Source organism: Onychostruthus taczanowskii, unplaced genomic scaffold (assembly GCF_017590055.1).
Source record: "Onychostruthus taczanowskii isolate IOZ18803 unplaced genomic scaffold, ASM1759005v1 scaffold3, whole genome shotgun sequence".
Lineage (NCBI taxonomy): Eukaryota > Metazoa > Chordata > Aves > Passeriformes > Passeridae > Onychostruthus > Onychostruthus taczanowskii.
Genome location: NW_024500349.1, coordinates 21,526,481 through 21,550,741, shown reverse-complemented (window position 1 = coordinate 21,550,741; position 24,261 = coordinate 21,526,481). Strand labels below are relative to the sequence as shown.

The window sequence follows — 24,261 nt, the reverse complement described above, 5'->3', positions numbered from 1 at the left end:
TAATAAAAAAGCCACATTTTAGACTCAACAAAGGCAAAATCCACCTAAAGATGGGGACCTTTTAAAGGACACTGTGATAGAAGACAACATCAAATTCCTCTTTAGCTGCCTGGTAAGCCCTCAGATTTCTTGGTCATGAACCCGTGTGATAGCACAAGAAAAGGAAGAAACACCTCAAGAACTCGATCAAACTTGCCCAGGGAGTAAGACATCCCTGCCTTGCAGCCACTGCAGGTTGCCCTGAAGTCAATGAGAGCCGCGTGCTCCAGGACACTGACATGGATCCTGGAGTGTTAAACATGAGGCACTGGTCAGAAATGGTAGGAAAAAGCACTTTGGAAACCTCCTGGCTCAGTCAAATCAATTCAAACACGGCCACAAATCCGAAGAGGACCAGGAACGGTCCCAAGCATGGATTAAAAGGATTTTCTGCAGCTCTGGTGCCTCAGTGCTGGCGAGCACAGGGATATTTATCCAACCTATTTTGAGAGAGGCAAGCAGGAAGGGAAGGTGATAAGAGAGCAGCAGAGGCAGAGACATCCAAGCGCCCCTGAGTTGTTCCTTCTCCTGCAGCTTCTCTGCTCTGTCCATTTCCAGCACCAAGGAGGAGTCAAGGAAGTAACCAAACAGCTTGAATGGTTAAAAATCCTACCTAGAGAAAGAACTGGTCAGTCTGTGCAACCCTGAATCAAGAGGGAGCAGAAAACCAGCAAGAAAGCAGAGCGAAAAATCTGATTAGAACAAGAGGAGGAAACAGCCCAAACCTTCACTTTTGCTTTCAAAACTGCTGTGACACTTCCAGGAATTAAGCTGAGTGCATAATTTGCACTGAGGGCCACAGGCAGATAGCCTGGATCAACTGTAAATTCCTGGGACAGTCCAGGCTAACCCTCCTATCAGAGCAATAGATTTTTCTAATGTCTTCCTGGAGACATTCCAGACCTTTCCAAACCATATCTAGTCACAAAAACAAGCATCCACAGGAACTGTGCAAACGAGCCCTGGAAAAAACAGGTGACCTTTCCATCAGCAGAGCCCTCCCCTGTGCTGTTCTCCATCACCTCTGCCCCTGCAAACCCCTGAGACCCCACTGCCCACCCTGGTGAGCAAACCAGCCCCTGCACACAGGGCAGGAAATCTCCCCAGATACACAAGAGAAAGAAGGGTTTTCTGTTTTAGCAGAAAATGCTAAATGTCCTCAGTGCTGAGGACAGCTAGCCTTCAAACTGGACTGCAAACAGTGGTGATTTCCGTGGCTTCCCAAAAATACATACCAGCAGCTTCCTGTTCCAGAAGGACAAATTCCTGTTTCTAGTACAAATTCTGTCCCTTAAAAAACAGGGAGGGGGAACAAATAAGAAGGCAAAGAAAAGGGAAAATCCTTTTCCTACAGATGCTGTTCCAAGCAGCTTCTCCTCCCACTCAGCTCCCTGATCAGTGCTGGCAGTTTGGGACACAAAACCAGTGAGCACCTGAAACTGGGCTCCCACTGGCCACTGCACCCCTCCCACAGAACTCTGTAAATCTACTTGAAATCTCCCTGGGAAGCCCCTGCCAAGAAGTGAGAGAGCTCAGCAAGGTGTTGGCTCCCAGGGCAATGTATTCCATGTTTGTGTTGTGCATGCAAGACTCTGTCTGCTCAGGGAACTGCTGGAAGTGACTTCACCTGCAGGAAAGCTCAGTACAGATGCTCTGATCCAGGGGAAAGCAATAATAATATTATAATAATTGAATTACTATTATAATAATTAATATAATAATGGTATAACAATTGAATTGTTATAATCATAATAATATAATAATAATCGATTGTTTATCAGTGTTCATTTGCCTGAGCTGAACTTTGCAGACAGAGTGGCTCAAACTTCTTTACAGCTCCATGAATGCAGGGTATGAGTATCTACATGAGAGATGTATGCAAGGTTATTAATCCACTTTGAAAATTAATCCTTGCTTTTCTTTTTCTCATCCCATGCTCCTGGCTGGGAAGGGATTAAGCAAGACTGAGCTCAAGGGAGACAACAGTTCAGCTATGCCATGTCTGTGCATCCATGACTCCTGCCTTTGTGGATCTAAATTACAGAAAGCAAAGCAGGGGAGGAGAGGATGGAGAAGTGTGACTTTTCTCCTGGATGTAAGGGAAGATAAAGCAAAGGCACCAGGAGATTTACTGTGAGGAATTACGTAGGATGAAGGTTAGGACAGCAGCCCAGCACTGAGAGCTGGAGTCACCTGCAGGCTGCTATTGATATATGGGATTTACAGTATCACCTACCCCAAAAAGAGTTGTTCTTACCCTGCAGAGGCTCAGCATCCCCCACAAAACACAGACTTCATGTCAGCATGTCTTGCCACTACTGCAGCACAAGCAAATGAAGCAAACAGCATCTCTCTCTGCAGTTTATCACCCCCAGGCTTCCAAGGAAAGCAGCACCTACTCATTCCTGCCTGAGCACCACTTAGCACTTGGGTTTGGAGGTGTAGGGACACACCACTGTAAAAAAAAAAAAAAAAAAAAAAAAAAAAAAAAAAAAAAAAAAAAAAAATAATAAGCCACAGTTGCCCCTGAAATAGGGCTCGGCTGGAAAGCTACTCAAAGTAGCATTGCTAAAATTGGGACTTTCCTTGTTTTTTCAAGCAGCAGGGAACATGTTGGGCTCAGAGAGTTTAACAAGCAAGAGTCAAGCGGAAAAAATCTCTCCTTTTTAAGAGCTGACCACATTAACTTTCAGCAAGTTTCCGGGAGTGCTGCCAGAGCACTGGAGTTTTGTATACTACGGAACTGTTAAAAATATTATTGTAAATGTTATTTTCAAAAAGCTTCAGAGGCCAGCGCTGGGGTAGTGTAAAAAACAACAGCGAAGCAAACGAGATTGTTTTAATGGTGAGAACACAAATGGATGTGTGCTGATAGCTCAGGCAGCCTGCAGGCTTGGCAAAGAGGGATTCAAAGTGGTTGGAATATTACAGGTTTTCTCTGGTCATCCCAACCTCATCCTTATAGTTTTCTCTAGACGCTACAGACCCTTCAACCTGCTGTACTTAGAACTGCCCTGGAACTTGAATCCATATTCTGGGATACACAAAAAACCAGCTAAATTTTGGTGCACACAAGACCCTGCCCTCATGGCATTTTCCACCCAGGTTATCCAAAGGATACACCACGCAAGGGAAATAAAAAAATAGCAATTTAAGACTGTGCATCTTTGTAGATTTAGCACTTAGGGACATGGCTTAGTCATGGACTTGGCAGTTCTGGGTTAACGGTTGGACTCTGTGATGTTAAAAGTTCTTTTCCAGCCTAAATGATTCTCTGATCCCATGTTTAGGAGCTTGCAGCTGGGATGGACTTTCTGCAGACATGTGTGCAACCAGGTTTGCAGGTGTACCTCCCCAGAGAGCTCAAGGGACAAGTTCACAAGCCAAGATGAGGAGAACAAAACCTCCCCTGCGGTTTTATTCAGGCTGCTGAGCTGGAGGTGACAAGCACAGACCAGCAGAGCTCAGGGAAGGAGCCAGCCCGTGCCCTGGGAACTCTGGGGTTCCCTGATGACCCCGAGAGTCCCTTTTTCCCAGACCGATGCTCGAAGAAAGAGTCGGGATTCATCGGCTCTGGTTCACAAGGTTGTTTGTTTATTATCTATTATCTAAAATAATTTTTTTTCAGACCTGCAGAGGTCTGCTCAGCAGGTCTGTCAAGGGCACACTGCCCGCCCCTGGGCTGGTGTCTACATTTTATACTCCGAACTACGTGTACTTTATTTACCATTATTTTCCAATACCTATCACCTATGTTAGATGTCTACTTCTATTCTAAACCAATCCAAATGTGCCAACATCACCAAGAAGATGGAGGCTAGGAAGAAGAATAGGACAACACCCAGATCCCTCCATCTTGCCTCCTAGACCCCCTATAGTAAAATCCCCAAAATTCCACTTTTTCACCCGGTGATTAATTAATTATCACTTAAACTTCTGTGACTTGTGATTCTTCACAAGTTGGTAATTTGCTCCATGGCTTAAGATCGAAATTCCAAGTGTCTTTGGCTTCCTGCCAGGACTCCCCAGCCCCCTGCCAGGGGCACGAGTCATCCAGGGCACCCAGAGGGGTGTCCTGGGTTCCGACAGGGAGCTACAGCCCATGAAACCCAGCAATTCTGTATCAGCACCCATCAGCTGAGGCTTCTTCTCCCCGGTTTTTGGCCATGACACCCCTACACTGTTTAAGAGTCTTTCTCACAGCACCTGCTGCTGGGAGAAGAGATCTGTGTTTAAAAGCCATCGTGCTCAGTGGAGGATTCCTTCAGGCAGTGACCCAGCCAGGGCAGCTGCACTTGACAGCTGCTTCTGCAGGAAAATCTCCTGAGCCATCCTGTTCCTTCTAGCACGACGTGTACTGAGAATAAGAGGTTTAGAACCTGCCTGAGTCCTGCTGTTAACATCCATAACAGCCCTTTAAAGAAGCCACTGAGATCTTAAAACAAATCCTCTTCTCAGAAATTTACTTTTTGTAAACTAAATGTTCCAGACAGCACACTCCAGTGCTTTATCATAGAGAGGCTTGGGTAGGAAAGGATCTTAAAGATCTTCTAGTTCCACCCCTGCCATGGGCAGGGACACTTTCCACTATCCCAGGGTGCTCCAAGCCCCATCCAGCCTGGCCTTGGGCACTTCCAGGGATCCAGGGGCAGCCACAGCTTCTCTGGGCACCTGTGCCAAGGCCTGGCCACCCTCACAGGAAAGAATTTCTTCCTAATACCCAATTTAATCTCTCCTCCTTCAGCTTAAGACCATTCCTCCTTGTCCTATTACTCCATGTCCATGTAAGAAGTCCCTCTTCAGCTCTCCTGTAGCCCCTTTAGGTACTAGTATTTTTCTCAGTCCCTTTTCTTGCTTTGCAGGAATATTCCTTTTACTAAAGCCAGTGCAGTAATCAGTAATGTATAGTGACATATTAAATAGCTTTGATTTTCCATACAGATCTCAAACCTCTGGAAGAAGAAAACAAAGAAGCAAATCAAAAGAATTAGAAAGGACTCTTCTATCAGTAAAGGTCAGACACCACAGCCCAATCAGGTCAGAGTTAATTTATTTTACATGTAACAGACAGGTCAAGCAAACTGAGTGTCCACATGTTCCCCATGTGTTTGGGTTTTTGTTTTTATCAGGGTCTGCACAGCACAGAATTGTGTCTACTGAACTAATATTTTTTACAGAGAAACCACCTCCCCAGCATCTTGTGGAGATGAACCAATTTGCAGACACCCTAATTACACCCCAAAGCCCCCCTCAGTCCCACTGTGCCTAAATCCAAGTTTTCAAATTGGGCACTGAATTGACCAAGCCTAAAGGATCCTCACCTCCCCAGAAGAAGCTGAGCCAGGATTATTTACACACACAGCCCTGCCTGTGAGGATGAAGATCTGCAGCTAGGGGAGAGCACTGTCCTGCATCATTTTCCCTTTCACAGGGCAAAATCCTGTCCTCAGATAGTTCCCTGTGCACTCATGAATCAGAGGGAAACCCTGATGCCAGTTACACCTACAGAAACCCTCTGATGCCAATGAACATTCCCCTCTAAGTGAACACAGCAAAGGGAAGGTATTTATACATATAATATAAAAACCAATGCAGAAGAATGTTGTCATTCCTTCCTCCTGCAGGTTTTCACTGCCTTATTTTTGTCTTTCTCCTCAGATGACCAAAGATTTTGTGGGAGGGAAATTAAAGCCAAACTGTGTATCTGGAAAAGTGAAGCTTCAGGCCTCTTTCTTCCACGTGACTGGGAAAAACAGGAAGGAGAATGAGCAGAAACCAAAAAGAAGTAATAGATAGTAAAACCTTCAGGTGAAATAAGCCATCAGAAGAGTGTTTGTCTCAGAAAAAAATCTTTCCTGGGAAAAGCAATTGGGAGACAATCATCTGGTATCAGAAACAAAGAGTCTCCATGAATGGAGCTTTACAGCCAACGCTGTGCCATGGGGAACCTGGCCTGAGAGCTGGAATCTGCACCAGGGACTGGGATGCCCAGCTCTCCATGAGGATAATGGCAGGCAGAAACCAACCCTGCTTCAACATCTCAGAATATCTGTGCAAGACCCCTCGGGGCCCCTTGCATGGGAGGCCCCTCATAAAAAGTTTTGTGTTAGGACTGAGAGATGAACAGGACTTTTTTGGTCTTTAGGTTGCTGTTTATTTTTTATTTTATCAGAAGTTCTGCAGGCTGTCTACACCAGACTCAGCACAAAAGGAGAAGACAGCAAAAAAGCCACTAGGTGTACAGGTTCAATATCTTTTGAAGTTGTTTTGTCCAATTAACTTTTAAAATTTACCTTACTTCTACTTTTCTGCCAATAACTAATTATTTGTCTATCGTGCAACATCTACATTGCAGGTCTCCCTAGCTAATCATTCTATACCACTAACACAACAGAAAATAGAGTAAATAAAAAAAGAAAAAAAACCAAAACAACGCCCAAAGTCTTCCATTTTGTCTTCTACTTCCATACTAAAAACCCAAAACTCTGAATTTTTCACCCTGTAATAAACTATACTATTATCTATTTTACACCCTCATAAATTCCAATTCATCTCAAAGCCTTAAAAGCCCTCTCCATAAATGAAAGTTTAAAACAATGTTTTTTTAAAAATCAAGACTTATCAAAACCAACTGAGAAATATTCCCCATGCCCTGAGTTCCAACAGGTATCAAATGCATAACCAACCTCAAGGCTGATCCAACAGGGATTTTAACACTAAGTGACCAAGCTCTGGACTGGGAAGGAGGGAGATTATTGTATTTGCAGGGTGTGTGAATGTGACAGGAGATCCATCCCACAGCCTTGGCACAGCATCGTGGCAGGACCAGGGCTTGGAAGCCACTGTGCCAACTCCCACCCTCACCCCAGCTCATCTCTGACCCACTTTCTCTCCCTTCCAACATGGCCCTGGGAGCACAGAGGATAACATAACACACCTGTCCATGCCAGGAGCATCCCCCAGCCCCTGAAATGCAGCATTTCTCCTCAGCCTGCCCGATCAATAGTCCCTGGCAGCCATCCCCCTGCACAGCTTCCTCTTTAACGAGCCTCAGCCTCTCCCCCGCAGCCTGCCTGGCTTTTATTGATCCCAGCCAGACTTTCTGATCGACTGCAAAGCCCAGGGCTCAGGACTAATTGACCACTCTTTGCTCTCTCAGCAGCCACCTGGTTGATTTGCTCCTTCTCTGTGGGCTACAAGCACAACCTCCACAGCTCATGGGGAGATCAGGACCCCAACAGCCACCACCAATTTTGGCAGGTCCTCTCCTTGCTCATGCACTTCTCTGGATTGAGATTTCTCCAGTGGGAGAAGTCAGAGCTCAGTGGGGGCAAGCAAGGATTCAAAGCCAGCTGTGGTTTTGGGCAGAAGGACCAGGTTTCTGCACAGCCCCAGGACTGTGCTGCCTCCATGAGCTGCCTGCCATCAGTGGGGTGCTGATGGGGTTACAAAACAAGCACGTGGGGCAGCTTCCATGGAGGCTTTGTTCTTGTCCTCTGGACTTCCAGTATCACATGAACTCAAGTGCACTTGCCTTCACAGTAAAAAATGAGCCATCAAGAGAGCAGGAACCAGACTGTGAGCACACAGCCACGTGCTCACAGAACCTTACAGCCTGCAGAGCACACACACAAAGCCCAGAGCTCTCAGGGCCTCACAGGTCTGCCCTGCCTCTCCTGCCAGCCCTTCCCCACCCAATTTTCCCAAAGCTGTGGTTCTGCAGAGCCTGAGCACAGCCTGTGCACACATGGCAGCTTCTTCTCCAGAAGAGTTGCCCAAGCTGTGCCATCACCCAGTGCTTCCCCCAGTGCAAGGCAGCAGCTTCCTGCTGCTGCTCTCACTCCACTTTGCTCCCCAAGACCAGTGGAGGGAAGGAAGGGTGATGACACTGAGGAAAAGGTGGATATTGCCTCTAAACCCAGCTCAGGGCATTGCAGAACTTGAGACCGAGAGCATGACAGCTCACCAAGGCCATGAGCAGACTGCAGGGGAGGCAGTGGGATGAGTAATTTCCTCTCCTACCATGTCCAGCCTGGTGTGGAGCAATGGAAAGTCACCATGGGCATTTCGTCCAGCTCAGAGAAAGTCTGACCTGGAGACTTTGAGAAAAGAGAAGCCCATCACCCCTGAGAGACCACGAGCCATCAAGGCAGCTGTACAACACCTCTGAACTGGCAGACCAGCTGCTCCAAAACCAGGTCACTTATTAGGCACAGTGGGGAAGCAGTCAACTACTTTTAGAAGAAAGCTCTGGAGAAATACAGCTCAGCTCAATATTGATTCCCACGGCTCCGTTACAGACAGACAGAATTAATTTCCAGGATGGAAAGAAACATATGCCTGTGTATCAAAACAAAACACAGAAGCCTTTCCAGTCCTCCAGCTGCATTTCAATGCAAACCAGAAGGCTGTCATGATAGAAAGATTTCAGTTTTCTAATTAATCCTCCCTGCTGAGAGTTTAATGCTGCTAATTGATGAGGAGAGGTGGTGTCCAGACAGCGTTTGCAATTTATTTTTACATCTTTAGGCCAAGTTCTCTCTAAATTAAATAATAATAAGGCAGATTTGTTCCCTGTGTGCACTGTGCCCTGCTCCAGCTCCCTCCTCCCTAGGAGATGTCTGGTGGAGGGAAGGGAGGCAAAGCCCATGTCAGAGCTCTTTACAAGTGTTGGAAGTTTTCCTGGAAAACATCATCTCTGATACTGTCACTTCCACAGGACAAGCCAAGAGAAAGACCAGTGGTGCCAGGGACACTGCCTGTACCATGAAACACCCTCCATGGATCTGGGAGAGCTTCTCCCCATGCCACAGAGCAACTGCTCAGCCAAGAGATGTCCCATAACGCTTCCAAAAACCACACAAAATGTACTGTGGTGTCAGGAAATGGATCATCAGAACAGCCCCTGGCGCCCAACGAAGTGCCACCACCAGCAAAAGGATGTCACAGGCGCAGAGGAAGCTTGGCTGCTCACCTGCACCACAGAACAGTTCTCATCCTTAACCCTAAATGTTGATCCTTAACCCTAAATATTGATCTCACACTTAACCTTAAATGTTGATCTCGCTCTGGTGTTGACCAGCAGACACCTCTGGAGCCAGCAAAGTGATCCTAAGTGCAAAAACCAACAGCCTCAGTAGGAGAAGGCAATTCAGCACATGCCTGGATAGGAAATTCCTGCTCACATTCCCTACAAGAGCACATGCTCCAGTTCTTTCCTGATCAGAATTTCTCCCTTTGCTCTCAACACTCGGTGATTCCAACCCGAGTGCTCCGAGCTGCAGTTGGGGAATGAGAAATAAAAACCAGCCCACGTTCACCGTGCCGTGGTTACTAAGCAGTGATAAACCAAGCAATGCTGAGGGTCCCCAAGCTCTGGCCCTACACTCCAGCACTGCTCTGTTTGTCATGGCAATAGCATTTCCACCTGCACCTCTCCGACATCTCCTCTGGGAGCCTTTGCACACCACTGCTGTAGATCATGGCCAGCAGAGCCCAGGCCAGCTGTGCAGAGGGCCAGCTGGCTGACCTCTCCTTTCCAAAAGGCTTCTATTTCTTCCCCCCCTATTATTATTAGTTTTCAAGCCACCTACTCCATCATAAATATCAAGTAAAATTAGCTTATTCCTAGAATGCTATAAAAAGACAAGCTCATGCCTGCACAAACTGACAGCGAGTTAAGGGGAAGGCTCCAAACACGCCAAGAATGTCAAGTCAAGAGCTTTTGGCCCTTTTACTACAAAATCCTATTCCTGCAAGCAACAATTGCAACCGTGCAGGTTGAGTCACGTGCAGAGTCCCTCACCTGCACAGGCTGCTCCTCCTTAGTGCCCTGAGCAAACCCCTCATGTCTGCCCAGCTCCAAACACGCCAAGAATGTCAAGTCAAGAGCTTTTGGCCCTTTTACTACAAAATACTATTGCTGCAAGCAACAACTGCAACTGTGCAGGTTGAGTCACGTGCAGAATGCCTCACCTGCACAGGCTGCTCCTCCTCAGTGCCCTGAGAAACCCCTCCTGTCTGCCCAGCATCCTATTAATAAATATACACCAGGGAGAACAGCCAGCAGGGAGGTGGATGAGATGATCTAACAGGACCTTTTCCATCTCTTAACTTTTCTGCTTAGTCACAGGATAAATATCTCCCACATTGCAGAGGAACACACAGGCTCTGCCCGCCTGCCTGTGCTGGGAGCGTTGCCCTCTGGAGATGTTTTGTTTTCCAGATGTTCACAGAATCCCAGAACGGCTCTGGTGGGAAGGGAGCTCTGGAGATCTCCCAGTGCTGAAGGAGGCTCACCTAGGGCAGGTTGCACAGGATCATGTCCAGGCAGGTTTTGGATACCTCCAGAGAGAGCTAACAGGGCTGACCCAAGGGAAGTTACACAACTGGGGACTTGCATTAGCCTGGTGTGAGGCTTCAGTGAGCTCTGAGGCACCCAAGCAAGTCCCTAATCCCTGTCCCACAGCCACGAGCAGCACAGGAGCCTCACTTTTGTACTCTCAGAATACTTCTCTGAGCTCTCAAGCCTGCTGCTGTCCAAGATGGAAAAGCACTTCACTTACTTTTGCAAAAGGCAGGTTGGCAAGAGCACAGACAGCAAACATCCAGGTCAAGCCTCCTGTGAGAGACTGTCAGAAAAAAAGCTCAAAAAAACCCAACCACCCCAGAAAGGGAAATGCAAGGAACCCAAGGGCTTGGGGAGAAGAGGCTCCAAAGCAGCTTAGGTGTTTAGGTTGACATGGCAATTTCCATTGGCATTGATTCATGCCACAACATCAGCAAGGCTCTCTCTTGGTTTTAAAATGCCTGAAGAGAGCAAGGCTTCCACAAGAGACCATCCTCACACATAACCCAGAGAGCACCTGAGAGCCTCAAGGCCACAGAGCTGCGAATTTCACCACGCAAGGAGAAAAATATTTCACTAGGCAAACCATAAAAAAGACCCCCCACACCATTAAAAAAAAAAAAAAACAACCAAAAAACACCACAAAACCAACCAAACAAATAAAAAACACACAAATAAAACCACCCAAAAAAAACCCACCAAAAGCCACACAGCCTAAATGTCTCTTGCAACAAGATGGACACCAAGGGATGGGGCAGCTGGGAGTAGAAGGTTTTGCTTCATTTTCTGCTGAACAATGGGATAACCCTGAGCATTGCAAATTCTCACAGGATTCTGTGTTTTTCATAAGAACGCTGTTCCTGGAGTCACATGATTACATCAGAATCCACACTTCCCCTTTTTTTTCTGTTAAAAAGAAGTGTTTGCAGATGTCAGAAGTTGAAGAAGCGTAAATCATGTCTGAAATGCTCAAACAGAAACATCTACTTTAAAAGAAATAAATCTGTATTTTTTGGAGGAAAGAATGTGATCCAGAATTCCTTTTCACCAACACTATACACTGGGAACCTTAGACTGGACAGGGACCGACTTAATTTTGGGGAGAGGTGGGTTCCTTCAACATCTCCATCTGTAAGTTACAGATCAAAAAATACAGCTTTCAGAGCAACACCTGCCTAGAAATTAAGCAGCCCCCTTGGGGTGCCCTGGTGCTGGCTTTCCTAGTCAAAAGAACATTATGCACTGGGGGACAATATCAAGGCACAGCAGTCTTTAAAAAAATAATAAAGTAATAATACAGCAGAATGTATTTTCAAATTTTGTTCCCACTTCTTTTATCCAGCATCAAGCAGGGTAAAGCCACAGAATTCAGCTATGCCAGTTCATCTGTTGGCATTCCCTGCTCACCAAAACCACCAGATTCACAGCTGCTGGTGGATCTTGCCCAGCAGAACTTTACCTGATGGTAAAAATTAGTCTATAAACAAGGACTTGACCTTCTGAAAAAGCCTGTGCTGGATCTCAGAGAGCTCATCCCGTGGTCTTGCTGAGCCTGGGGCAGTGTCACCGTGGCACTACAGGCACCTGGGCTGCAGCTGCCCACCAGTCCAGAAAAATAAACTTTGGCCACGTGTTCAAATACTCAGAAGCACCACAAAGAGCAGAAGACCTCAGGTCACGTTTATTTCCTATTTTTGCATAGAACAAAACAATTTAGACCTAGAAGACCTGTGGCATGCTAGGCCATGCATTGAATACATTATATCCACGGAAAAAAGAGGGTAAGGGCTACACTTCTGGTTAAATCATCAGTCTTTACCCATTCTGTCCAAACTAACTAGCCAAGATGCAGAGAAATTCAGAGGTGGAGGAGAAGATGAAGGGGCTGAGCAGTTGTGGAGCTCACAGCAGCTCCTGGCACTGAGTGCTTGGGCAGGCAGCAGCCCAAGGGGTGGCATCCATCACCCTCCCTGGAGCTCAGCCGTGCCATTCCTCGAGCTCCAAGGCTTTGCTTTTCATCAGCTTTTCACAGGGACAGCAGCAGCTCAGCTCCTCCTGCTCGCCGGGCTCAGAGCAAGGAAAGCTCTCTGGCACAGCTCTGGGTTTCTGCATTCTCCCAGCCCAGCTCCCAGGGAAGGCAGCACAAACCTGCTCAGTCACATTGTTCCCGTCAGCCCTGGCCCAGGGCCACTGAGCTGCTGTGCTCCTGCTGCTCCCGGCACAGATCTGCAGCTCCAGCCATCCCTCAGCACTCCAGGACACACTTCTGCCTGCCCTGGCTGCAGAATCAACCCAGCACAGACCATGCCCAGCACCAGAGGCTGCTTCACAGCTATCAAACTCACACCAAACCCTGGCTCCTGCCAGCCCTGCAAAGGATGGGCACACCAAACCCACAGCACCACAAATCTCCCTATCCAAACAATTAATTACCTTCTGCCTGCCCAGGATTTCCCCTCCCTTCCCTCTGTCTGCTCTCAGGTGCCTGCAGAGGGTGGCTGGCCTTGGCAAGGATTATCACAGGGGCTGCTGCAACTTTGCTGAGGAGGTTCAGAGCACCTGGGGACCTCCTGCCCTCTGAAGCTGTCACAGGGCTCTGATTCTCTTCTGGTTAATGCTTATCTTGCTGCACTTGGTTCTCAAGGATGTCTGTGCTGCTGCCTTTGAACCACACAGGAAAAAAACAGAAAGTGAATCCAGGGTCTACACATAAATAAATATTTTTTAAAATAATAATCAGATTAACCAAACACTAAAACACCTCTTGCTAAGACTGTGCTCTGCTGCATCAAAGTCCCCTATTTGAGCAAACACGGTCAAAAAAAAATTAAAATATCAAATTACAGTTTTGTTTGTAGAATTTCCTTTGTACCTCCTTCTCCTTCCCCAGAAAGATTTGCTCTAAAAGGAAAATACCATTCATCATGTTTCTGTCCTTGCTTATTTAAGAGGAGAACCACAGCCTGTAATATTGTTAGCACCTTTCCCCTTTTTACACCAAACCACAACTAAATGAAACATGCTATGAAAACTGAACAGACATGGAAGTTACAGGTCCTTTTTTTTTTTTCATCCCCTTTTTAAAACGAACTAAGTACTTTCTGAGCCAAGCCCTAAAAACCAGATCACACATACAAAGAAACAAGTTTGGAAATCCCCCTCCCTCCACCCCCACTACTATTTGCTAAGGAAACCAGATGCCCAAAGCCAGCCAAAAAAATGATCTCAGCCATTCTTAAGAGAGCCTACAGTGCATTTTCATGAGTCATGGAAAGCAACAACTCGTTGCTTTGGTAATGCTAGGTAAGCAACTGGTCATCCATCCCCAACCAGACCTCCAGCAGTAAGTCAGAGAGCAGCCCCTGTCTTGACAGATTACGTCAGAGCAGCCCCAAAACAGAGCTCTGCAGCAAGGTACCTTGCAGGAGGTTTGATGGGAGATGCCACAAGTTGTGTCCCATGGAAGCATTTGGCACAGCCTTCAGCAGCCAGCATCCCCCATGGTCCTGAGCTGGGGTGGTGTCAGCACTGCACACAGAGCTGCCTGCTACAGTGGAGAGGGAAGCAGGGATTAGCAAGAATCCTCTTTGGGCTGGAGACACTCCTGCAGGGACACCACTCCTGGACATGGCCATGAAGGTGGTGATGTCCTGTGATGCAGCCCAGAGCCCTTCAACCATACCTGTCCAAGGTTTTGGAAATCCAGCCCAGGACGGGTCAGGGAGGTGGTCAGATCCCCATGCACCAAAGGGAGATCCTGTTCAACACATCCCATGTTCTTCCACAAACATATCCCACTTTCATCAGCTCCTGGTGACCCCCCACAGCAACCACACAGCCACTGCTGCCTGGGAAGCTCCCCAGGGGTGAGACAACAAACTGCACCTCTCTGCCAACACCTGCCTGAAAGGTGATTCAACTTCCCAAGCTGAACCAGGTACAGGAAGCCTTGCTCCATCTCATCAAGCCTCAGGGCACCACACCACCTCCCTGGGACGGCCCACTGGGTTCCTGAAAGGGAAGCTCTCCAGCACAGGATTTCCTGGACACAGACTGAGACTAGAATTAGCTCATTCCCATCCAGAGATGAAGACAGTTACAATCTTCAGCACTTTTTGTGCTAAGTCCAAAAGCCAACTGTGAAAACACATCCTCAGCTCTTACAGGCTCACACCAGATTTTATTCACACCTGTAATGCTGGAGGTGAAGTTGCTGAAATATTGGAAAGAGAGAAGACGTTTGTTTAATCATTCTCTTGTGTCATCAGCCAGGTGTGTTGTACATGTCTTTAACATTTCATCTTCTCGGGAAGAGCACTGTGGAGAGTCTCAATAAGCACCCCCAAACCAAAGAAAGATAGGCAAGAATGGGCACAGTTCCTCAAATCCTTAATTTCATGTCACAAGAGGAGCGAGCAGACCTCAGCCTAGGCCACCAGAGAAGCAGATCCAGCCAGGCAGCAAAGCCACCAGGAGCCATCCTAGCAGAAAGCTGAGGACAGGAGAGGGACAGAGCCCCACTCTGTGCCGTGTGGTTCACCAGCAGGGAGCCCTGACAGTTCCTCCCAGCCCCAACACCCAGCAGGCTGCTCCAGATGTCAGCAGGGCTTCCCTTGGCTGCCCCTGCCAGAGGAGGAGCAGCTCCTGGGGCTTAACAGGAGCCAAGAGCAGAGTTTTCCAGTGCAAAGCCAAGAAATTAACCTGACGGGACTTGTCCCATCATGAGCTCTACCAAGGCACTTCAGCCACGGCCACCATTCAGAAGGGACACAGGGTGAGCACTAAAATGATGCTTTTCCCAAACATTTTCCCTCTGGCACAGCACAGCTAAGCTCAGGAGCAGCTCAAATGCATCCTGCAACGACATCCAGAGCTGGACCTTGACCCTTTCAGTAAAACCAATGATGTAATAAGCTAAGCACAGCTCTGTTTATCTCTTTTACTTGCTACCAGCACCATCCAAAGAGAAATAACTGGAATATCTTGCATATTTTTCTAATGACTCTTGCTGTTCTGTTAGCACCAGCACGGAGGGACTAAGACCAAGGAGCAGCAAACCAGTGGTTTATTAACCACGAGGTGCTGAGGTTTCCCAAAAGCCACTCTCCAAGAGGAAATCAACAGAAGGATTCTCATAGAGGGACCAAAGCTGTAGTTTTGTGCTGAAAGGCAAACAGAAGGCATTGAGGCTGCAGTATGAACACTTTCCACCAGCAAGGAAAGCTCTCCAGCAGCTTGGCCCAGCCTGCTGTGTTAATTGAAGGAAGCTTCATCAAACAAGCCCCTCTCCACAGCTCCACGCTACACCAAGGCACAGATCAGTCTCAACAAAAGGAAGCCCAAATCTCTGATTTGAGGTACTGGTTATTATTCATCACTTACACACTCCCAAACCTCTGTGTCCCACAGATCCAGCTCACACACCTCCCTCCAGCCACATACTCCCAGAGCACAGTGATTGCAGGGTTATCACCCCTCTGCAGGTAACACTATCATCAGCTCCCATCTGCATCACCCAGGTTAGATAACAGTGTTATCAGCTGCCCTCTGCAGTGACACTGCACTAACCCTGCAAAAGAGGGACAGTTCCCCCAGGCAGTGACTGAGAGGAAGAGGAGAGAGGCTGAAAGGAAGAGGGTATGTGAGAGAGTTTCTCTGCATGCATTCTCACCTATTCTGCCTCACCTTCACCACCTGTGATAACAAATCTCACCCTCACACCTTCTCCCCAAACAACCCTTCCTTATCAAATCACTGCCCCATGCAGGGGATGCCCCAACTCTTAAATCTGTATCTGGGCAAGATACCACTGTTTTTAAGAGCTGGTGAGAGCCAGATGTGCCCATCATTCTCTGTCCACCACCCTTCTGCAGGATCCTCATGGCTTGGCACAGAGCACCCCCCTGTTGCCACCTTGCACAGTAAAAGGTGCAAGACAGCCCACTGTGAAGAATTCAGGATCTGCTAAATTCTTCTGGGCTCTTATTTACCATGGATGGCCCTGCACTATTTCCAGTTCACAACTAGACTGTGATGATTTGACTTCTGCTCAGTACAAAAGCCCCAAAAGCTGCAGCACAAAAGTACTAAGCAATCCAAGTAATCCACCATCCTCATCACAGGAGACTTCCATGCACATCCATAGAATGGAACAGTTCAATTGAAAGGGATCTACAGTGATCACCCAGTCCTGACCACTTCAGGCCTGCAGGACAAGGACAACCTCAACAAGGACAGACCTCATCAGCTGTGCCAAAGCAGCAGCATCTTCCTCTGTCCCTCTGCACGGGTTCAACACAGGGTTCACTTTTACTCACAATACCTGTGCTAAGGACAGCCACCTGCAAAGTTTTCAATATTTCCTTGGGGATTTGGGAGCACCTGAAAGCCACTGTGCACGACACACTTGCACATGGACAAGGCAAACAAAACCCTGCCAAAACAGGAGCACTCAAAGCACTGTAGGGGCCACAGAGCACTGATGGATTTAAGGCGTTCCTACCTCCATCACAAAGACTTCTTATCTCACAAATTACTTTCCCAAAGCAACAGTACAAAGTCTTTTCCTCCATCTGAATCACCCAGCTATCAATCAGATGACTTTTTGTCACTTGGCCACAGGAGTGTTGCAGAGCGCCTCTAATCCACCATGGATCGGTTTTTTTTCAAGCAATTTGGTGTTTAATCCCTACCTGAACGCTTGACCCATCCTCCCACCCCCCAGGACCTGGCCTGAACACATGCTGTTTGCACAGCAGCCCACGCAGGAGCTTGGCCAGCTCCTTCCAGGATCTGTCCCGAGGCGCTGGGCACGGCACGCTCTGCCAGCCGGACTTTGTCCCAGGCAGCTCCTGAGCCAAGCCTGGCTCAGCTCCACCCTGGTTCACTGCTCTTACAGTGCAGCTCGTTCTCCCTGGGCTGCACCGAGTCATTCCCCAGAGAGGAGAGGATAAAATCACACAGGCTCTTGCAGAAGTGACAATTAGTTCTGCATAAAATGGTGGCCAGCCTGGGGTTTAGCTCAGGAGAGCAGAACCAACCCCAGATTCTCATTAAATTCTCAGCCACTTTGTCTCCACTAACATTTATGGTAGAGTCTCACAGCGTAGAAGAAAGGTGCTTGGGGAATGCATTTGGGAGCTGAACCCCCTCTTCTAGAGGGCACAGGTAGATCTTTCACTTTTGACCTCTAAAAGCTTCAGAAAGCCCAGGTCAAACCCTCTGGGCTCCCTTCACAGACATTCCAAGTGCCCTGGGAACAGAAGCTGGCACCTGAAACCAGACACAGCGATGCCATGCAATGCTGTGTCCCCACCCCTGGTCACAGAGACAGGGATGTAGAGCTGCAAGGGTCCCCATCACGGGCCAGGCTGATGCTGCTTCTTCCACCATCCTGCTCTCGGCCTGGCCCCAAGCCCTGTGGCTCCAGGGGAAGATCCTGGAACAAATTCCCACTGCCAAAACAAAGCAGGGAGCCAGGCACCCCCTGCCTGCAGCCCCTCTAGTGTTCTTCCCGTGCTCCTCATGCCCATGCAACAGGTCTGCTGCAGGGAACAGCTCCCCAGGGCCTTGGAAGAGCAAGGCATTGGTTTTTAAAGGAGATCTTAGCTTTTAATTTCTTGTGTCATTAAAGATGAACTGAGACAGACTGATTGGATCATAGAATCGTTAAGGCAGAAAAGACCTCTGACACCACTGAGTCCAATCATTAACTCAGCACTGCCGAGTCCAGCACTAAACCACGTCCCCAAGTGCCACATCTACACTGTTTTTGAACACTTCCAGGGATGGTGACTCCACCACCTCCCTGGGCAGCCTCTTCCAATGCCTGACCACCCTTTTGATTCGGGCACCAGCAGCATTTTAGTGACTAAAAGGAAAATTACTTGGCTAGAGCAGATCAGAACTGCAGGGACAGACAGAAAACAAACAAAAATGCCCCCATATCCACACTCCTGCATGCTCACCTGCACCTCCACAGACAGAAAACCCCTTATCTTGCCTGTCTGACGCTCACCACAGCACTGACCACATCAGATGAAGGCTCATGCTACATGGGATATGGGGCCAGCCTGCAGAGACAGTGTGGTTCAGGCACAACTGAGATGACATTCACCACCTCTGCATCTCACACTGCATTCAGGAAAGCAGAAAAGGTGCCAGAAAGAAATGCTGAACTGCCCTGGCCTGCGGGAAAGGGGACTTACTCCCTGGAAGGACTCACCAAAAATATCTGGTCACCCATTCCCCCTTGTGGAGGTTAAATAGCTAAATAAATAAATAAAGCCTGGGGATTGAGGGTGAACCTGCCAGGTTCAGTATCAGTGGGCCATCTATAGCTTTTCCCCCCTGTGTGGGGAAATAATAATAATTAAAAAGTTTAAATAAATCCATATTGCACTTCCTATGGCTCCACACTGCATTTTCCATCTCCCCAGTGCACAGCTGACATTCTGCACATTTCTGTGCACACTGTGCTTGGCCTGTGCCCTGTGCAAAGAGGGGAGTGGAAGGGACAGAGCCCAGCAGCCTCCTGCTATCATCAGGCATCAGTGAGCACCATCCCTGTCTCCCACAGCTCCTCGCTGCAGGAGCCAGCCTGGAAAGAACTCGGCCACCTCCTGTGAAGCTGCATGCCCCTGTCCTGCGCTGCATCTCAGGATCTAAGGAGTCCAGAGATTTGCAGAGGGATGAAATGTGCTTCCTCAGGCCAGATGAACTGTACAGGTTAAACTGTAGTTGAATTTTTTTTTCCTCATTTTCTTTCAGATGATTCCCTCAGTCTGGAGAGCCAAGGCAGACTCCAAGCAATCACTGCCTCTTTTCTTCTACATGTACTCCAAAGCCAGCCTGCCTTCCCCGAGCAGTCTAATAAAAGATATCCCTTCTAACAGCAAACCCTGACTCACTTCCCTCTAGCCTCGACCAGCAGGTCTCCGAGAGCAGGGCCAGATCCACCAGAAGAGAGCTCCTGCCAGCCCTCGCGCTCGTTCCCACGTCCATCTGGAGAGAGCGGGGCTGGAAGCACATCACTTTCCATGCTGCAGCAGCACACTCCATCCCACGGCTCTGCCAGGGAGCCAGACATGCTGTGGGAGCCTCACCGGGCGTCTTCCCAACGGGAAAATTCACAGAGCATCGAGTCCAAGCTGCAGGCAAAAATCACGAAGCATCACGGAGCAATAGGAACGTTCCGGACGGGATGGAGCCGCTCCTCTGGCCGCCACAATCGCTGGCTTTTCGCGCCGGAGTCGCTTCGTCTGGGTGAAAATCCAGACCACATCTCTCTGTGTGAGAACACTTCCCTCACAGGCTCTGACAGCCTCAAAAAAAAAATAAATGCATTGCCCATCAGCACACGTTGACATGGCAGAGCTGCGGGTTTCTGGTGGAGATTAAGGACCCATGGAAAAAATTGCGGCACCAAAATGCGTTCACACGAGGAGAGGTATAAAAGGTCTTTTACATCCACATCCCACCAGGCTGGCAGCCCATCCAGCCTCACGTCCTGCCTCAACAGAGGAGCTTTTACAAGCTGCAAAACCTTCCCAGGGCAAAGGCTGTGCCCAGCTGTGGAGGTCTGCTCTGATCTGCAGGAGTCCTGGGAAACCTCGAATCCCTGTTTATAATTAATGTCAAGTCAGCAGTTCTGGAAACTGGACCATCTGACACAGGCAGAACAAAGCCCCAAATGCAACTGATCTCATGTACACCTGAGGATCTGCTTCCAAGAGCTGCACTCCATGCACAAATCCTGCACGGAGCTACGTCAAACTGCACATACCAGGCTGGAAATAAATCCAGAAGATGTCACAGAAAGAAATTCCCCCCAACCATTCACTCTCACCAAAGAAGTGAAATAGCTTGACCCTGGAAATCTCTGGGATCACTCAAGCCCTGCACAAATTCCAAGCCTCCAAATCCCAAGTGAGCCCCATGTTTTTGGTTCATGCACCAGCAACACATGCAAAACCTTTCCCCAAACCAGGAGCAGGTCCACTCCCAAAAACTACTGGATTACAAGACAGGAATTGAAGAGGAGGATACAAGCAGCAGCAGAGGGAGAAGCCTCTCTCCGGGCTGTGTCAGGGCCAGCAAGAGCTGTGCTTGGCCACCGTGCACGACCTGCCCAGCTGGTCCACAGCTCCCACCTCTGCTCCGCTCCTCCCGCACAGCCGCGGAGGGCAGAGGTTCGGTGCCGACAGCACAGATCCTTCCTGAGCATCATCCCGGCTGGTGGCACTGCCCCACGGCAGCACAGATCCTTCCTGAGCATCATCCTGGCTGGTGGCACAGCCCCACGGCAGCGCAGATCCTTCCTGAGCATCATCCCTGCTGGTGGCACAGCCCCACGGCAGCGCAGATCCTTCCTGAGCATCATCCCGGCTGGTGGCACAGCCCCACGGCAGCGCAGATCCTTCCTGAGCATCATCCCTGCTGGTGGCACAGCCCCACGGCAGCCGCTCGCTCCGTCCAGGTGGAAATCCAGCTTTCCCAGTTCCCCGGCACTCGCACCACGCGGGAACGGGCTCCGGGTCCCTGCCCGCCGCGGAGCCTTCCTCCCTACGCTCATCGCATCCCATCCCATCCCATCCCATCCCATCCCATCCCATCCTCACCGCTCCGGACAGACGGTACATGGAGAGTCTGCAGGAGAGCGAGGGATGGCCAAGAACCCCCGCACCTCCCTGGATGCTTTCCAGGGAGCCAGGACCCAAGTGACCACATCTAGAAACCGCTGGCTCCAGACGCCAGTGCATCCCAAAACGGGTATCGAGTGTAATCCTGGCGCTCGCAGTCAGCAGCTGCAGCTGGGACAGGCACCCAGGCAGCAACCTGGGGAAAACAGCGACCCGGGAGCAGCGGCACAAGGCGGGGGTGAGCGGGGAGCCCCGGGAAGGGCAGTCCTTCAATCCGCTCCGCACCCACGGACACGGCAACCCGCGCTGGGGAGCACTCCTGGGGACCCCCCGCTTCCACCGCCACGGCTCCCCAAACACAGCCGCAGGGACAAGCTCCCACTTGCAAGACTAAAAGGAAGGAAGAAAAATCCACGGAAGCCAGACCCGGCTGCAAAACTCTCGGTCACCGCTGCAGACAGCAAAATAATTAAAAGAACGAAACTATTCACGGAGGCGAGGACCCGGCACCCACGGAAAGGGGGGCTGAGGACGGACTTACCGGGGTCACCCGAGGAGGGACATGCGCGGCCACCGGGGGCTGGTGTCACCAGCTCGGGTCGCAGCGGCTGGCGCGGCTCCGAACAGCTCAGCTCGGCTCGGCACCGCTCGGCCGGAGCTCGGCTGGGGCGGCGCACAAAAGCGAGAGGAAGCGGTGACGCGCGGAGCCGCGGCCAATGGGACGGGGATGGGGACGGGGACGGGGGCGGACCGGCCCCGCCAGCGACCGAGCGAGCGGGGCGACCGCGGGGCCGCGCCGTGCCCCGCCTCGGGGGGGCGACACCGCGGCCGCTCCGAGCCCCGGGGCGGCTCGGACACCCCGGGGCAGCTCCGAAACCCAGCGCGGTTCCGAGCCCAGGGGTGGTTCCGACACCCCGGGGCAGCTCCGAAACCCGGCGCGGTTCCGAGCCCAGGGGTGGTTCCCGACACCCCGGGGCAGCTCCGAGCCCTGGGGCTGCTCCGACACCCAGCGCGGTTCCGAACCCAGGGGTGGTTCCGACACCCCGGGGCAGCTCCGAGCCCCGCGGCGGCTCCGAAACCCGGCGCGGTTCCGAGCCCAGGGGTGGGTTGGCAGCCCGGATGTCCCGTCCCGCAGCCCCGCTCGGTGCCGGTGGTGCTTCCCTGGCCCTGCAGGTGGGATTAGCTCAGGTGAGACTCGAGGTGAGCTCTGAGCCACGGGGCAGTTCCGATCCTCGGGGACGCTCCAGCCCCTGGGGTGGTTCGGATCCCCGGTCGGCTCCGACCCCCGGGGCAGTTCCCATCCCGGGCCAGTTCCGAGCCCCGGGGCAGCTCCGACCCCCGGGCTGACTCTCACCCCGGATGATGCCCCATCCCTCAGCCCCGCTCGGTCCAGGTGCCTTTTCCCGTGCTCCAGCAGGTCCTGTCAGCCCTGGTGAGACACCGTGGGGTCCTGGCTATGCTTTCAAGAAGGATGGAATGTGACCTCTGCGCTCCTACCTAGGGCTGACACAAAAAATCAGGAGATGGTGAGAAACGGGTGAAATCCTTTGATTCTGGGATGAGGCTTCATCAGCTGGAATGCTGGTGAAGTTGGCGGTATCTTGCTGCAGCAGGGTAGCCTTCTGCAGGGCCCAGCTTTCTCCACACAGCTGGGATGTGCAGGAATTGCTCTGATAACTTGGTTTGGGTTTGCCTCTTTGGGGCAATTAACGTCAAACTGATCCATAGTTAAGACCAAAGAGCTTTAGATTGTTTCTGAGTCACAGCTTGCTTTCCAGAAAAGCTCAGGGCTCCCTGGGCAGTTCCCTGGGAAGGTAGAGAAGCCTCTGGGCTGTTCTGATCTACACCCACTGTCCCAAATCTCTTTTGTGTATCCAAGTTCCTTTGGGCTCAACTCCCTTTGTGGAAGGAGCCAACAATGGCATAGAAGCAAAATTACCCCTAAAAAGGACCAACGAGAGGCTGAAAAACAGATGGAAGTGGGAGCTGAGTTATGTACCAGATATCCCTCAGACTGGTGGGAAAGAGAGAAAATTCATGCAGACAATGGAAAAAGTAAGTAAGAATATTTCTCTGATTATTTCCTTGTTTCCCCATTTAGTAAATGTGTTATGGAGAGGAAGAGGAACAAAGTAAATGCAAGATTTTGGTGGGGGAGAAAAAAAAAAAGAATGGGCTGGATGCTAAAACCAGCCCCATTCCCCTCAAGTTTTTAAGGAGTTACTGCTGCAAGAAAGTTTGAGCCATTGCCTATAAAGGCAATAGAAACCCCAACCAGGGACCCCTCCTGAGAGATTCAGATCTCACATCCTCGTATAGAATCGCGTGACCTATGAATAAAATCCATAGAAACCGATTCTGTATATACCAAATAACTGCAGATGGCTCCAGCCCAAACCGCTCCGGCTTCCCTCACTCCATAAATGATTTTACTAGGGCCAGTCGTGATCTTGATGTAATTGAATAGGTTTCACTCTTTTCTCTCTCCCTCCCCCTCCCCAGAATATTTGTGCAGCTTACAGAGACACGTCCAGGGGGACTGAGCTGTTGCTGGAAGGAACCTCTGACTCCAGCTTGCCTCATCCATTCGGGAAGCAGCGTGAGTGGAGCCTAAGCCACCTGGCTTTGGGAAGGAGGGTGCTTTTCTCTGCACCTTCTCTCTAACTCTTAACAGCTTTTAATAAAATTCTGGCAACTTGGCACATTTGAAAAGTTGGCTGCTGCCCATCGGGGATGTATGTCATGAATTCTTGTGCTGCAGATGCCTTTCTGAAATAAATCACATGTGTTTACCTTGGGAACCAGGCACAGGACCCCAGGACTTGAGGTTCAAGTATTACAAGGCACTAAAGTGACAAGCAGCTCCTTTAAAATCACCTGGTTTTAATGGGAATTGATTCTGCACACTCCAATTACTGCTGAAAGCTGTAATTCTTCCAAGCATCTCTTCTTCCCTGAATGTGTTTGGTGAGCCAGGAGTCCTGCTAGGGGGGTTCCAGTTTTAGGGTGTCCCTGAACAATATAAGGATCCTGATGTGTGTCAAGGCTGTTTCCTCTGATATCAACAGCTCTCTGCTGAGGGGCGTGCTGAGGACCTGCCCCTGGGTTCTGCCGGCTCGAGTCACTCTTGGAAACATTTCCAAAACCTGGAGGAAGGATGGGCAGAGGTGTGTGGCTCTGTGCAGAGTTCCAGGAGCTCTAGAGATGCTGCCTACCACTTTCTGGTGGAGAGGG

The 24,261-nt window shown here is 49.9% G+C and overlaps 1 protein-coding gene across 5 annotated transcripts in view; it reads right to left on the bottom strand.

Annotated features, from left to right (window-relative positions):
• The window catches only part of LOC121338070 (mitogen-activated protein kinase kinase kinase 3-like), a 78,227-nt gene extending 56,531 nt beyond the window's left edge, over window positions 1–21,696 (bottom strand). For 2 of the 5 annotated variants that reach the window (XM_041408641.1, XM_041408645.1), the window contains exon 1: window positions 21,569–21,696. The gene's annotated coding sequence lies outside the window, so the exon portion shown is untranslated. Of the gene's footprint in view, window positions 1–13,805; window positions 13,935–19,296; window positions 19,340–20,538; window positions 20,560–21,568 lie in introns of those variants that run through there. The other 3 variants (XM_041408642.1, XM_041408644.1, XM_041408643.1) reach the window with 3 other exon arrangements.
• Window positions 21,697–24,261: the final 2,565 nt, after the last annotated feature.